Genomic DNA, 15,986 nt, shown 5'->3' on the forward strand with positions numbered 1-15,986 from the left:
TCCTATAATGTTACTTCACTACATGTGTAGAATTTCTAAGGTCAACAGGCAAAACTCAATATCCTCTGAAGAAATTTTGCACATACATTTTTGTACTTTCCATGTATTAAATGAGTGGTGACACCTTGCTCTTGGTTCTATGACTAGAATAGTTATCCCCTAGGATCATTTCCACCATAAGAGAGATGATAATTATTTTATCCTCTGTAAAAAATCTTCTTTATCTTCTTTCATTATTTCCTACCTTATCTATCATAAGCATTTCTGTACTTGATTATGGAATAAAATATTTTTATGTTCTAAGCAATGAGTATGTGTGCTATGTTTCTAGAGGTCAAAGCTATCCAGACAACTCCTTGCCCTAAAGTTTCTTTTGGAGGCAGGATGGTGTAATAGAAAGAGCTCAATCTGGGGTTGATTCACTTGGCTTCTATTCCTAGTTCTACTTTTTATTAAGAGTAACCAAGAGCCAGGCACGGTGTCACATACCTGTAATCCCAGTGATTTGGGAGGCTGAGGCAGGAAGATTACAAGTTCAAAGCTGAGGCAGGAGGATTACAAGTTCAAAGCTAGCCTCAGTAACTTAGTGAGACATGGTCTCTAAATAAAATATAAAAAAGGGCTGGGGATATGGCTCAGTGGTTAAGCACCCCCAGGTTCAATCCCCAGTATCAAGAGAAAGGGAGGGAGATGAACTTTCTCAAATTCATGGAAACTATGAGCTTCCATTTCCTCATCTGGAAAAGACATGTTATAGTGCTGTTTTATCTATCTCTCAGGCTCACTGGAGGCTCATATGAGATACTCAGAATATTTTTTAAAACTGAGAAACAACACACAAATGTAATATACCATTAAAAATTTCTACAAGAGTATTTCTCTTAAACTTCAAAATCAACACTCAAAAAGAAAAATTGAGAATAATCTTCAGGCTGGGGGCGCAGCTCAGTTGTAGAGTGTCTAGCATGTGTGAGGCCCTGGGTCAATACTCAGTACAGAAAGAAAAAGAGAAGGAAAGAAAAAGAGAAGAGAAGAGAGCAAATAATCTTAAATAGAAGATAAGCAATCCCTGACTTAGCAGCATCTAAATCATAAATGATTTATATATGCAATTTGCCATAGTTAGTCCAACTGTTGCTTGTCAATGTAAAAACAACTGGAACTTTCAGAGAAGCTGTAGGTTCACAAATGGAAGGAGAGAAGAAACTAATAAATCACTTTGAGGACATATCCAAGGACAGATCCATAGTCACACCCTGTCGTGGATACCCAAATCCTAACTTTCACATGCCCCTTTGAATTTTTCACTGCATGAAATCCTACCAACTACATACTCCATAGATTTATATAAAGATGTAAAACCTCCTCTTAATCTGTGCTCTGTAAGGATCGTGGTTTTAGGTTGAGACAAGTAGTTATTTATTTTTATAGGAATAAATCTTACAGCATGGAAGAGCAGAAAATACATTTCCCAAGGGCAAATTGCCTTCTAAAAAGAGAAATAAGGAACTTAAGGACGTGAGTTGTCAGATGTCCTGTAAGGAACAATGACAATAACAACAACAAATTCATCTGAACATGATAATAAAATATAAGAACAAAAACTTAGAAGATGCCAGAAGTTTCAAAATGAAAAAAAAAAAAAACAAAGTACTATTGAAAAAGAGCAAGAATCAAATTGGTATGAGACTGCTCACCAATAATTTGTGACTTTCTGCATCTCTACCTCAACTTTCATTCTTGAGTGTCCTATTACATGAAAAACAAAAATCTTTGCCAGCTACTCCCCTGACAGGGGATTAATATCCAGAATACATAAAGAACTCCAAACACTCAACATCAAAAAAAATATAACCCAATTGATAAATGAGTAAAAGAACTAAGCATAAACTTCTCAAAAGAAGAAAAAGAAATGGCCAACACATATAGGAAAAAATGTTCAACATCTCCACCAATCAGGGAAATGCAAATCAAATTTCCAGTAAGATTTTATCTTACTGCAGTTAGAATGGTAATGACTATGAATACAAACAACAAATGCTGATGAGGATGTCGGGAAAAGGTGCACTTGTACATTGTTGGTGGGACTACAAATTAGTACAACCCCTCTGGAAAGCAGTATGAAGATTGCTCAAAAAACTAGGAAAGGAACCACCATATGACCCAGCTATCCCATTCCCTGGTATTTTCCCAAAAGAACTAAAATCAGCATACTATAGTGATACATCCACTTAAATGTTTATAGCAGCACAATTCACAAGAGTTAAATTATAGAATCAACCCAAATGTACATCAACAGATGAATGGATTAAGAAATTGTGGTAAGGGCTGGGGATATAGCTCAGTTGGTAGAGTGCTTGCCTTGCAAGCACAAGGCCCTGGGTTCAATTCCCAGCACCGCAAAAAAAAAAAAAAAAGAAAAAAAGAAAGAAAGAAATTGTAGTATACACACACACACAATGGAGTTATACCCAAACATAAAGAAGAATGAAGTTAAAGCATTTATTGGTAAATGCATGGAAATGGATTACATCATGCTAAATGAAATAAACCAGACTCAGAAAATTAAAGGTCAATGCTCTTATGTGGAAGCTAGAGTTAAATAAAGGAAAGGAGGAGTGAAGCATAGGATTATAAAGATATAGGGACCATCAGTAGTGTAGAAAAAGGAGATCAAGAGGCAGAGTAGATAGATGGGAAAGGGAGGCAATGTAGAAAGAATTCTTTAAAAAATCATGTTATGAGTATATATAATATCACAGGGAATAAGTACAGAGTAAAAAGAACCTTATGCATAAGTAAAAAGAACCAATCGAATATAAGTAGATGAGCAAAAGGAAGTCTAAAAGAGTAGAGGAAAGAGAACAGGGAAGAGGGAGGATGGGCACAAAATGGGGGATAATGGGGGTGGAATCATGAACTGAAACAGAATTCCATGCATGTATCATTTTGTCAGGATGAACCCAAATATTATGTACAACTCTAATGCTCTAATTAAAAAAGATTAAAAAATGAGGTTGAAGACATTTGGGTCTTGGTTAGGTGTGCTTTTCCTTTTCAAAAAATTTTATTTTTAATTGAAAAACAATTATAAATTTTATAAGGTACAATGTGGTGCTTTGAAATATGTTTACAATGTGGAATGATTAAATCAGACTAACAAATTCATCATAAGTCAGTCACAGAAAGACAAGTACCACATGATCTCACTTATGTATGAAATCTAAAAACACTGAACTCAGAAGCAGAGAGTAGAACGATAATTATCAGAGACTGGGAGGGTGGGGGAAGGGACATTAATCAAAGAGTACAAAGTTTCAGTTAGACATGTGGTTTGCTTTTTGATATATTTTGATCATTTTATTGGGTGTTTGATAGGTACTTTTTATTTTTTTATAGAACTCCTTCTGATAATACATAAAATATATATTTAATGGGTACCAGATAAGCAACACAGTTATATTGTTATCAAGCAGTGAAAAAGAATCCCTTTGTTGGGTTTGAATACATATTAGTGGTTATACAAAAACAACAAAGAATATACCTAGGAATAACTAATAAGAATGTGTATGACCTTTAAGTAGAAAATCACAAAACTTTGTATTAGAGAACATTAAATATTATCTAGAGAAATACAGAGATATATCTTATTTATTGGTATAAGAGTCAATATCACAAAAACATGAATCCTTTCAAACTCATCTACAGATTCTATCCAAAGTCAAGAAAAAGAGGTTTATTCTGCGTGATAAAGGTATTTATTGTGAAACTACAGTTACACTGTGAAGTACTGGTGCAGGGATACACAAATGAGACCATGAAACGAAATTGAGGTGATTTCCAGATCTATATATATGAAAACTTGGTATATGATGAAGATGGCACAGCATACTAGTGTGTAAAACACAAAGCATTTAACAAACAATGCAGTAAAATTGGTTTTCCAATGTCACACAAAATCAATTCCAGTTCATTTAAGGAGGTAAATGTAAAAGGCAAGGATTTAAAAAAAACCTCAGAAGCCGGGCTCAGTGACACATGCCTATAATCCCAGAGACTCAGGAGGCTAAGATAGGAGAATATCAAGTTTGAGGTCAGCCTGGGCAACTTATCAAGACCCCAAGCAACTTAGCAAGACCCTGTCTCTAGATAAAAGACAAAAGAGGGCTGGAGATGTGGCTCAGTGGTTAAGCACCCTTGGGTTCAATACCTGGTATCAAAAAAAAAAAAATCCTTAGAAGATTTATAAAAGAAACAACTTGACCTGGTGGTAGGTAAGGATTTCATAATCAAGACATAAAAATCCCAAACCACAAAGGTATTAGTCCATTTATATTAAGGTAAAAAATACTCAAAACTATGTACTATACTATTGTGATATTCTATAAGAAAAACAAGAGAGTGGCTTAAACAAAATTCAGAAAAGCAATTTTCTAGGGAGATAAAGCTAGATGTCATGGAGGAGAAGCACAATGGGGACATTTAAGATACTAGTGATGTCCTTTATTCATTTTATTAATAGTCTTTGTTTCTTTTATTTTTAATTAACAAATAATAATTTTATGTACTATGGGGTAGGATGTAATGTTTTGATACATTTATACATTGGGGAATGATCAATAAACTTTTTATATAACCTTTTGTGTATATGATATATTTCATAATTTTAAAATGCAAAGGAACAAATTTATTTAGCAAATATGCAGTGAGTACCCCCTAGATGCTTGGCACAGAAGATATGGCAGTGGAAAAAAAGACAAGACTCTCTGTTCTCGTGGTACTTGCAATTTTGTGGAAGAAGAGAGACAATAAACAAGACTAATCAGTAGTACAGGTTGTACTTTAGACAGTGATAAGTGCTAAGGAATAAAAATCAGGATGGGAGTTATGAAGTGTTGTGGAGGAAGGGTGGCAGGGAAACCCTTAGCAAAATACTAGGGAGTAGAAAATGATGTCTCAGAACTGGTGAGATTGGATCTAAGTGACATGGGAAGCCATTGGAGGGTGTTGAGCACACAAGTGGATATGATCTGATCTACATCATAACAAGACCACTGATAATGAACATCACATCACTTGAACAAAAAATAAAATGAGTGTCATAATTGTTCCCCTGTTAAGTTACCATGAGGTTCAGAAATGAAGTATTAAATATACCAAAGTCTAAACCCCCCCAAAATATAACTTATTATTTTGAAAACTTTTTGAAGATAACAATAGTATAAGAGAATCAATTAAATATTTAAGAAAGACATACTGGTGAGAGAGCTAAAATCAAAGGTACCAGGTTGGCAGCTATTATAATATAGTGCATTTGTCGTGTTTCTAGACCCTGTGATCCATGTCATAGCAAGACTTCAGGGCATTTGCATCTGAGACTGTCTTCATGTATGTCTAAGATTTTGTAGTCCCCCTTTCCTAAAAAGCTTTCCTTTCACCTTGAAATGATTCCAAAAAGAAATTATTGTTAGGAATCCAGGTAGGAGCTACATATTGTCATGTAGAGATCACAGTTTCTAAAGTGATGTTATCTGACAAACCACACAGCTACTCATTGCTCAGAGCCTGGGGATCCATTCTGTAGCTGAGAAGCTAAAAAAAGGAATGTACCTGAAATGTATGCACCAACAAAGATGTCCTTGCAGAGAAGTTTGAAAAATAAGTGCAAAAATAATGGTACAGTTTTCTGCTTCATATTTCAGTCATTGTGTCTTGTCACTTTCACAGGCGCATCAAGGAAGCAAGTCCACCAGCAGATACTGAGATTTACATGCAGAACTACTTGGTAACTTCCAGTTTTAGAAAGTATGAGTATGTGAAATGTTCTATGTGAGAGGTTTTGGGAAAATTAAAATGTTAAAATTGTGAGTTCATAACATATAATAAATCATATTAGTAAGTACACTTTGCTAGGCATAATACCAGTCACCCAATTTATTTTCCCTTGGAAAGTTTCATAAACTAGATCATTAGACATAGACAACAGTGAATTAGCATTTTTAAAGTCTAGTCTGATTCACATAAATGATAAGAGGTTAAAAAATGACACATGGGAAATGTCGGATATGTAGAGGGAAATTTAAAAAGAGTCATTTTCATTGATTTATTTTCTTCATACCTAAAATCAGATACTGAACATGGAAAACATGAAAAAAGATACTGATATTAATTTGACACTGGGATGTTAGGACAAAACAAACACAAATGAAACATCTATTCTTGCTACAGGAATTGCTACTGACACAAAGGGATCTTTTGTCTCTGAACCATTGGTTAAAAACAAGTTTGTGCTGGTCAATGGTGTTATAGTAACCTCTAAAACACTGGCCACATTCTCTTGTACAAGAATTTGATTTTGGCAGTCATCATTGCACAGAGGATTTTTAAAGGCATATGTTGGGGAGTAAAGAGTAAAATCTATTCTATGTCTAATTTGGGGTATAGCTAAATTGGGTTGAATGTATGTATGCATATACAGGGAGAGGAGTGGAGGAGGGAGGGAGGGGGAGGGAAACTGTTTTCAGTTTTCAAAAAAGGATAATTGACTCAGAAGTCAATCAGTGAGAAGCACCATGAATATATAAAAGAAACAAAAGGGACCAGAAGAAAACAATGAACTGGTGTTGGGACTACTCAAGAGCCAGTGTGGGACTACAACCAGTGACCTGAAGCCATAGTTCTCCTAATGATAAGAAAGTATCAAGCAAAGGAAATTCAGCAAAAAAGAGCCTCTTTGTAAACGAATGAGTAACAAAATAAAGCAAGCCTTACACTGAACCCTGCTGAGATCTAGCATGCTTAAGTTGACCCAGGAATCTGCTGAAGAGTGGAGTCAAAGCCACGGTCTGCCAAGTAAGTTAGAAAAGAAATCGCTATTCCTTTATTTTGTTTTTATGTTTGTTCTTGAATTGGCTACTTTATTATTGTCAACATACAGAACTGTGCTGAGAATTTAACTTGTTCATTCTATAAATATTTATTAAGCAATTCTAATGGGGAAAGATACTTTGCTTAGTGCAGGTATAAAGTGATGAACGAAATCAATATGGTCTCTGTACTCATCAATGTAATAGTCTAGTAAGATAGGTAAATATTAAGCAAATTAATCTATATATGAATATATACATACAAATCAAGATAAGTGCTCTAAAAGAAAAAAATATTGTACAATAAGGAAAAATAGCAGGGGCACTTACAGTTGATTGTGTTAAAGAAGGCTTCCCAGAGAATATTGATTTTATTTAAAACTCAAAATAATTGGACTGGAGGTATATCTCAGTTATAGAGCACTTGCCTAGCATTCACAAGAACCCATGTTTGATCCCCAGCATTGCAAAAAATAAAAAAATGCAACTAAAAATAACTGTAAGTGAAATGTGCTATTATTATCCCCATTTCCCAAACAAGAAAAAGGAGATTTAAAGTAATTAAGTACCAGCAGTTAACTCAGCTAGTACTGGGAAGAAAGTGGAATCAAACCAGGCCTGCCTGATTCTGTATGCCATGCTTTTAACTACTGGTCTCTCCTGAGCATCAGGTTGAGAAACAGTATCTGTGAATTTCCTTGAACTAACTTGTTCAGGTTCATCTGTGCTAAGCCAGGACACTGTCTATGCCTGCCTAACACCTAGCGCTGCTTTACCTTTGGACAGTGAACAGGGGACATGGTATGGTTCCAAGAAATGAAAAGATAACAAAACCTAACCAGAAAATAATTTGATTGGTGTGACAAGAAATACTTCATATTTTGACTTAAACTGCATTTAAAAAAATATAAATCTCTTTTAAAATTGAAATTCAGCTACAGTTGTTAAACTCTTTTCACTTTTTCCAGAAATGTTTAAAGTACAGTGTTAGGCTAGGCAATTGTTAGACCTGTGCTTATTAATTAAGGTACTCATTTGTGTACAGATCAAATATTTGACCCCAATAGTAAAAAGAAAAAGAAAATGCAATTAGAAAAATATAATACAAGGATAAGAGCAAAAATTATTAAACTGGCACAAGACCATAGATAATATTAACAAAGGCAAAAGCTGATTCTTTGGAGAAAATAGACAAATAACTAGCAAAAGGTAGTGTTAGATCCAGAAAACTTTTTTTATATTCTTTGTCTTGGAATAATTTCATTTCGCCATCACATACAAAAAAGTAACACACCCAGCTAAATGCGGTGGGGCACATCTGTAATCCTGGTGGCCCAGGAGGCAGAAGCAGGGGGATCACAAGTACAAGATCAGCCTCAGCAACTTAGAGAGGCCCTAAGCAACTTAGCCAGACCCTGCCTCTAAATGAAAAAGGCGGGGGATGTGGCTCAGTGGTTAAGCATCACTAGGTTCAATCCCTGATACTAAAAAAAAAGATAACACCATTATTTAACACAATGCCCTAGCACATACACATACATACATATGCCCACTCTCCCAGAGGGGGGAAATATATGCGTGTGTGTGTGTGTGTGTGTGTGTGTGTACACATACACACACACCCTCTCTATTTTCCTTATAGAATTTACTTTGTGCTGGTTGCATCGTTACTCTGGACCTTGACCTATGGTTGAGAACTCTTTGTGGCCAGATGGAGTGGTGGGACTTCATAGATAAATTGAGGTTCCAAGTCTCTGGCACACGTCCCATTGTCTTATGTGTCTTCACTTGTAAGACACAGTTTCAAGAACATATTATTAAGAGTTTCAAGATTGAGAATGCAGTGCCTTGACTCCCATGCATAGAGCCCTTTTGGGTACAGGGCCCTGTGTGATTATACTGACAACATGCCCACAAAACCAGCCATGTGGTAGATCAAGTAGTTGTTCATCACATAGGAACTTTTGCCAATTAAGTTCTTACTATTTTCATAGGCAAACACAGCGAACTACTATGGCCACTATACTGAACCAATATTCTACCAGATGGCCTATTTTTGAGACTATATCAGTAGAATAGTTCTTCCAAATAAAGGCTACTTGTTTCACTTTAATAATTGGAGTCCTGAGCAATTAAATCAACAAATATTTGCATACCCATTGTGCTGTGGGAGAAATCAACAAAGAGAGAGACCAGATTCCTCTTCTCCAAGGGTTCACAATCTTATTGGAGAAGGAGTAACAAGGGATAATCATTAGATGTATATCTAGCTTCTTATTGGTCATAGCTGCATGATTTCCCATAATGTGACCCTATTTATTCAAATATTCTACTGATGGGCAATCACATTGTCAGTTACATCATTTAACTTAAGAAAGTCAGTTAGCTTTTACTGTGTAACCACCCCTAAATTTAATGACTTAAACAATAATTGTTTATTAACTTCCATCATTCTATGGGCTGGCTGAAAAACTTTTCTCATCTAGGTCAACACAGCTAATCTCTGCTGGGATCACTCTTTTGTCTATGATATTCTGGCAAATGGACAGAGGTTGAATGTTCAGGATAGCCTCACTCATATTTCTGATGGTCAGCAAGCCAGAGTGAGAGGACTAACAGGTATAAATGTCTCTGGTCATCCAGCACTCTGGCTAAGTTCATTCACGTGGTGGTCTTTCACATTTGATACCTCTATTTGGATCACATTTTCTAATGTCCTATTGACCAAACAAATCACATGGCCAACCCAGATTAAAGGGATAGAAAAATAAAATTCATATTTTCTTTTCTTTCTTTTGGTACAAAAGATTGAACCCAGTGGCACTTAACCACTGAACTACATCCCCTAAGCAACAGCCTCAACCCTTTATATATTTTTATTTTGAGACAGTGTCTGACCAAGTTTCTTAGGGTCTTGCTAAATTGCTGAAGCTGACTTTGAACTTGTGATCTTCCTGCCTCAGTCTCCCAAGTCATAGAATTCACATCTTAATGGGATAAAATTTGGAGTATTTTTACAATCTATCACTCTAGTTTTTCTGACACTATATAATTTGCTACAATAAATATATTAATACAAGTATGGGAACTTTATTTGCATAAGATGGATTTCCTAGCTGGACCCAGTGGCAAGCACCTATAATTCCAGTCACTCAGGAGGCTGAAGCAGGAGGATTGTTTGTGTCCAAGGGTCTGAGGCCAGCCTGAGTACCATAGTGAGACCAATCTCAAGAACAAACAAACAAACAAACAACAACAACAAAAGAAAGATTTCCTGAAATGGTATTGTTAGGCTAAAGGGTATGTGAATTTATTTTAATAACTATTCCAAAACTGTTTCCAGAACTGCTATAATAACATATATTTTAACAGAAACTTATTGGTCTTTTTTCCTTGCATTTGTACCATAAAATGATGTTATAATTATCTTCTTATGATAATCCAATGAACAAAAATGGTATCTCTGCTATTTCAACTTGTTATCTTGACTGCTAATGTGTAACAAACTTCATAGTACATTTGTACTGATAAATTTGTTGGAAGGTCATTTATAAGGTGATTGGGGACAAGTAAGAAAGAATACACAAGTGATTTAGATAATCTGCTTATAATAAGTTTTCATGTAAGATATGCACTATGTCCAATGGTTGAACTTTTAGTAAAATGTCAAAACTGAGGTATACATAAAGTGCATATAATAGAAGTACAGAGAGTTTTGCCTGACTAGGGAAATCAGGAAGTGTTCCTGAATGATGTGTGAAGTGACATTTCTTCAACAATGGGCATGTTTTAGGACATGTTTTACGTAGCAGTATTACCTTCATAGCTCTATTTTGAATAGGTAAATAGAGCTTGGAATGAGAGAATTCTATGTATGCCTGGCAGAGTAGACGAAACTAGATGTGATGTCAATTTCATCAGCAAAAATAACACAAATTATGGAGATGATGAGGTGTTTCAATAGTATCAGAATTGGTCCTTTTGAATGGGTCTCAGAAAAGAAAACAATTCCATCACTTCTTATTTTACACAAAACACTGAGTTCTTTCTGGTGGAGGTGGTGAAGTGATTAATTGATCATGAGTTTCTTATCCTTAAATTTGTGATTGAGTTTTTAGTATTAAGTTTTGTCATAGTCTCAGGCACCAAATTGTGTAATGACTAGCATCATTAAATTCATAATCCTAGATACTGAAATATTGGACAAACCAAAGTCTAAAAATTAAAAAAAGTTGAAGTTGTCCATGTCTGAGTATAAGCGCCTGTATTACCAAAGCTTATAATGAATGAGTTGACATTTGACATTTCTTCCTGTAAAACTTAGTTGCAGTTAAATTCTTTGGCCAGCCAAAATCATGATTCATTAATGTGCCAAAAATCACTTACTGTTTAATTTATACTCTTAATGTTTTAAAACTACAAAAGTCTCTTTATTATAGAATCAACTAAAAAGCATTCAATTTATCCAGAAATAATTTTCACATGATGAAAGAAATGAAAAATGGCAATAGCTTTATCTCCCTTCCTCCAGTAAATTGAATATAACATTTTAACCTTTAAAGAGACATATATGTTAATCACCTGATTTAACCAAATACTCCATCATGTACATGTACTTCAAAACAATCATGCTGTGCACAATAAATACATGCAATTTAATATGTCAAATTAAAAATAAAGATTAAAAGTTTACTTTTAAAACACACATCAATTAAAAGCTTTGAAAGAAGTCAATGATAGCCTTGGATAGAGGTGGACTCTAGCCCAAATCAACCACTAGAAATTCATAAGAATTCTCTCTTCTTCCATCTTTATTACTTGATCATACTATAAAATCTTAGAATCACCAAAATTTTTTGAGTTCTGAGGAACAAGGTGGATGCTGTCAATGTTAGAAATGTTTGGCTTAAGAAATTAACCAGAGAAAAATCCAATTCACAAATATATTCTGAGCAATTATATGCAATAAAGGAAGGAGGTACAGAGAACCGATACATAGCTATTTTCTTATGTTGGTAACAATCTAGTTTTACAGACGAGATATGAATGCACATGGGGGAGGTCATGATTAATGATATCCCATAGGATGTAAGTGGTGAATGTGTAGAATGGACAATATATAGTGAAATGGAAAAACCAAGACTCCTAGAATATAATCCTATAATTCCTCAAAAAACTACTTGATATTGAGAAAGTCACTTCAACTTTCTAGTTGGCAACGTTCTTCTGTAAAAACAACAACAACAAAAAAAGAGTTCCATTCCAACTCTGGTTGCTCATTATAATTATCTTGGAATATTTTCATAACCCCAATGCCTCTGTCCCAGAGATTCTGTTTAATTGTTCAGAAGTGAATCCTGGTATTGGTATTTTGAAATTGGTCTTCTAAACTTGAGAACTGTGAGACCAAATGGTCTTTGAGGTTCTTTCTTCTTGAATAATCCAATCATTGAACTTGGATGATTATCCAAAAAATGTAGAGGTCACTTTCATGTAGGGGTGATGAGAATGTCTAAATTTGTGTAGATTTAATAGATAACTGTAATCTTAATAACTAAACTTAAGAAGAAAGTGGACATCAGAATATATACAAGAACAAAAAAGCAACATGGGTTCAGGTAATAGTGTATAGATAATATTTTTCTTGAATAGTGTAATAATGTTTGGAAAAGTGAGTTTAAGATCAATCTAAGGATTTTTGCCCCTTACCCTAAAAGTAATGGGGAACTGTAGAAGGTCCTTGACCAGGGGAGACACATGATCCATTTATTTTGTTTTTCAAAGAAAAGTATGGCAGGCCAAGCCAAGTATATAATTTGTGGGTCCCCTTGTTCAAAATGAAAGAAAAGGCATAATTAAAGTTACATGTAAAAACTTTCCTTTCTTCTGCAGTCTGTCTTTCAACTTGTCATGGTGCTTTATATTTTCTACATAGTACCACTCTAAGTAAAGACAAATTAAAAATTTGAATTATTAGCAGGAATTTTATCATTCACGTTTATATTGTACAGTGCCAGTTTTGAATGTGAATATCAAACCCTTTAACTTGTATGCAAAATCACTAAAGTAACACAATTGGTACTTTGTGACTTATCTCTGGAGGCTGCTGAGAGCTGGCCAAAAGAGAAAAACACAAGCCAGTCTCAGGAAGATTGGAAGGAATAAGAGAGAATAACCCAGGCCTGGAATTTGCAGGGGAATACTCCTGGGCAGTGGGATACTAGCAAGGTAATTGTGTACTCAAAAGTCTTGTGCCATTGCCCTCTCAAGCCTGACTACTGCTGTCATTCCTTCTCCAACCACTGGGCCTTTGCACTGCAAAGAAGGAGGGATCTGAGGATGTTCACTTAGGCATCTTAGAAACCCAGGGCAAACAAACGACTCCTAAATATATTTAAGTTTCTTCATTGAGATGTGCTTGACAATTGGATTGGGAGTGGGTGGGCAAAAGATTTGCTTCCACCAAGATGTAGACCCAGGGCTGGCCACCTACTGTTCTGTGGTGCTATTAACCTTGGGTGGAGATGGCTGCCACCATGTCCCACCCTGAGTTGTGCACGCACATCCAACTTCAACCTACCTTGCCCTTGAACTTTTCTTGGGAAGGTGGCAGAAGGTGAGACTGCATGTGAGCCAAGATTCCAAACTTCTAGTGCAGGCACAATTGTCCTGATGGCTTAACTTAAAAAGTAAAACTAATGATCAAATCATTTTTAAAATTTAAGACAGCAACTGCAGAGCATCAATCCTCAAATGCATCGTATCTGATCTTCTGTGACTGCATTGATCACATGACTGGGAAACTGGTCCTCATGGCAGGATGGGGGAAAGTAGATGCAAAGGGTAGGTGAGATTAAGAAATGAATCCAGTTATGAGACTATTGAGATTGCTGGAACTTGAGTAGTGTTGATGTAGACAGAAAGGGAGAGAGCCATTGGTGAGCTGTCTATGGAAATAAGTTTGGAGATGCAAAGATAAATATGTGTTAGTAAGTATGATGGGCAAAAAGAAATAAATCGGAAGGTAAATGTCTCAGGAAAGTCAAAGGCAGTATTTTCTTAGAGCAGGAAATGTGACCTGGGAGTTTGTTCTGGATAACACAGTGACACAGCTCAGCAATGTCATGTCAAAAGGCCAAAATGAAGTGGAAGTGAGAGTCGAAAACAGAAGCACAAAGGGAATCTTTCCCCATGACATTCAGTCTCTCACCTCCTAGCTTATCTTAGAGGCTTCCTTTTCTCTATATCATTATAGCTACAATCCCTGTGTGCACATTGCCAGGAGTTTTTAGGTGGCGCCATGATTTGGTCTGTCATTTTGTATTGAGCCAGGAAAGATAGCCAAGCTACCTACTTCTTCTTGCACGTCATCCTTGGACTTTTTTGCACACATGTTCAAACAACTATTATCTATATAGCGAACCTTTCAAGGACTCACTTTATAGGAGAGTCTTTCCTTCCACTTTTGTCTTTCCTTTCTTTTATCCATGTGTCCAAGTTTCTGTTTTGTATTCCCTTTCTGTGACCCTAAATGTAGTGAAAAAAGAAATCACAGTAGAATTACCAAGTTTCTTTCCCTTTTACATATTCCCTTTCCTTCCCTATAATCAATCACTGCTGTTCAGAAACTTTTCTGTGAAAGTTGTTGATGTATAGTTTATATGTAATTATAAATGTATAGTTTGATAAGTTTTGACAAATGTGTGCACCATGTAATATCACAAAAAATCTAGATACAGAGCATTTCCATTAAACAGAAACTTCCATCATGTACTTTGTTGTCAAGCCCCCACCCCTCCTTTTTATGCAACTGTGAATCTCTATTACCTATATGTTGCCAGTTTTGAATTTCATAAAAATAGAATCACATAGCACATACCATTGCATCTGCCTTTTTTCACTTAAGTATTTTGAGAGTTATTCGTGTTGCTTCTTATCACCAAATAGTATTCCATTGTAAGAATATACAACTAATTTATTCATTCAATCACTGATGGGCATTTGGGTTGTTTCCAAGTTTTTGACTATGATGCATAAATTTGCCATGAACATTCATTTAAAATATTTATGTAAACATATATATATTTTATTTTGGATAAATATCTACGAGTGAAGTAGCTAAATCATAGTAAGTGTATATTTAAAGTCATATGAAAATGTCAAACTTTTCTAAGTTGATTGTACTAGTTCACACTCTAATCAGCATATATGGATGATCCAGTTGTTTTGCATCCTTAGCAAAATTTGGTGGTGTCAGTGCTTTCCATTTTAGCCAATTTACTGGGTGTGTCTTGTAAAATTTGTTTCTTCTGGATAATTGATAGTGTTGAGAATATTTTCATGTGCTAATTGGTCCTTAGTATGCTCAAATACTTTGTCTATTGCCAATTGAATTATTCATCTTACTTTAGAGTTACAAAAGTGTATGTTACAGATAAAAGTCTATTACCAGACATATATATATATATATATATAGACATATATATATATATATATATATTGTAAATATTTTCTCCTCATATGTGACTTGCCTGTTCATTTCCTTAATTGTGTCTTTTGAGAAGCAGAAATTTTACATTTTGATGAAAACAGATTTATTATTTTTTCATGATTGCTCTAGGAATAATAAAATGTATCCTTAACTTCTGAAAGTTTATTTGTAGTTGATAATGTACCTCTTTATATCTTCATCGTCCTACTTTTCATTGAACATGTGACAATTCTCATTTCCCTATTCACACATCACAGATATAATATTCTTCCAATGTTTAATTACATTTACTAATCTCTTATCATTTGTGTTATTAGCATATTTGTTACTTCTACACACATTGTAAAACCCATCTCACAATGCTATTATTTTATTTTAATTAGTTGTCTTTTAATCACATTTGGATAAATAAAACCTAGTGTTGTATATTTACCTACTTACTTATTTTTTATGAAATCCCTCTTTCCTTTTTGTAGATCCTGTTGTCTGTTTAGTATCATTTATGTCTAGCTTGATGAGATTCTTTTAGCATGTATTTTATTACATGTCTGCTTATGACAAATTGTATCAATTTTATTTATTTGAAAATGTATTTTGCCTTCCTTCGTGAAAAATATCTTTTGTTGGGT

General features: G+C 34.8%; 1 protein-coding gene across 1 annotated transcript in view; it reads left to right on the top strand.

Annotated features, from left to right (window-relative positions):
- Positions 1-6,791: 6,791 nt before the first annotated feature.
- The window catches only part of LOC124971344 (vexin-like), a 183,348-nt gene continuing 174,153 nt past the window's right edge, over positions 6,792-15,986 (top strand). The window contains exon 1 of the mRNA XM_047535116.1: positions 6,792-6,852. The gene's annotated coding sequence lies outside the window, so the exon portion shown is untranslated. The remainder of the gene's footprint in view (positions 6,853-15,986) is intronic.

This window comes from Sciurus carolinensis, chromosome X (assembly GCF_902686445.1).
Source record: "Sciurus carolinensis chromosome X, mSciCar1.2, whole genome shotgun sequence".
Taxonomy (NCBI): Eukaryota; Metazoa; Chordata; class Mammalia; order Rodentia; family Sciuridae; genus Sciurus; species Sciurus carolinensis.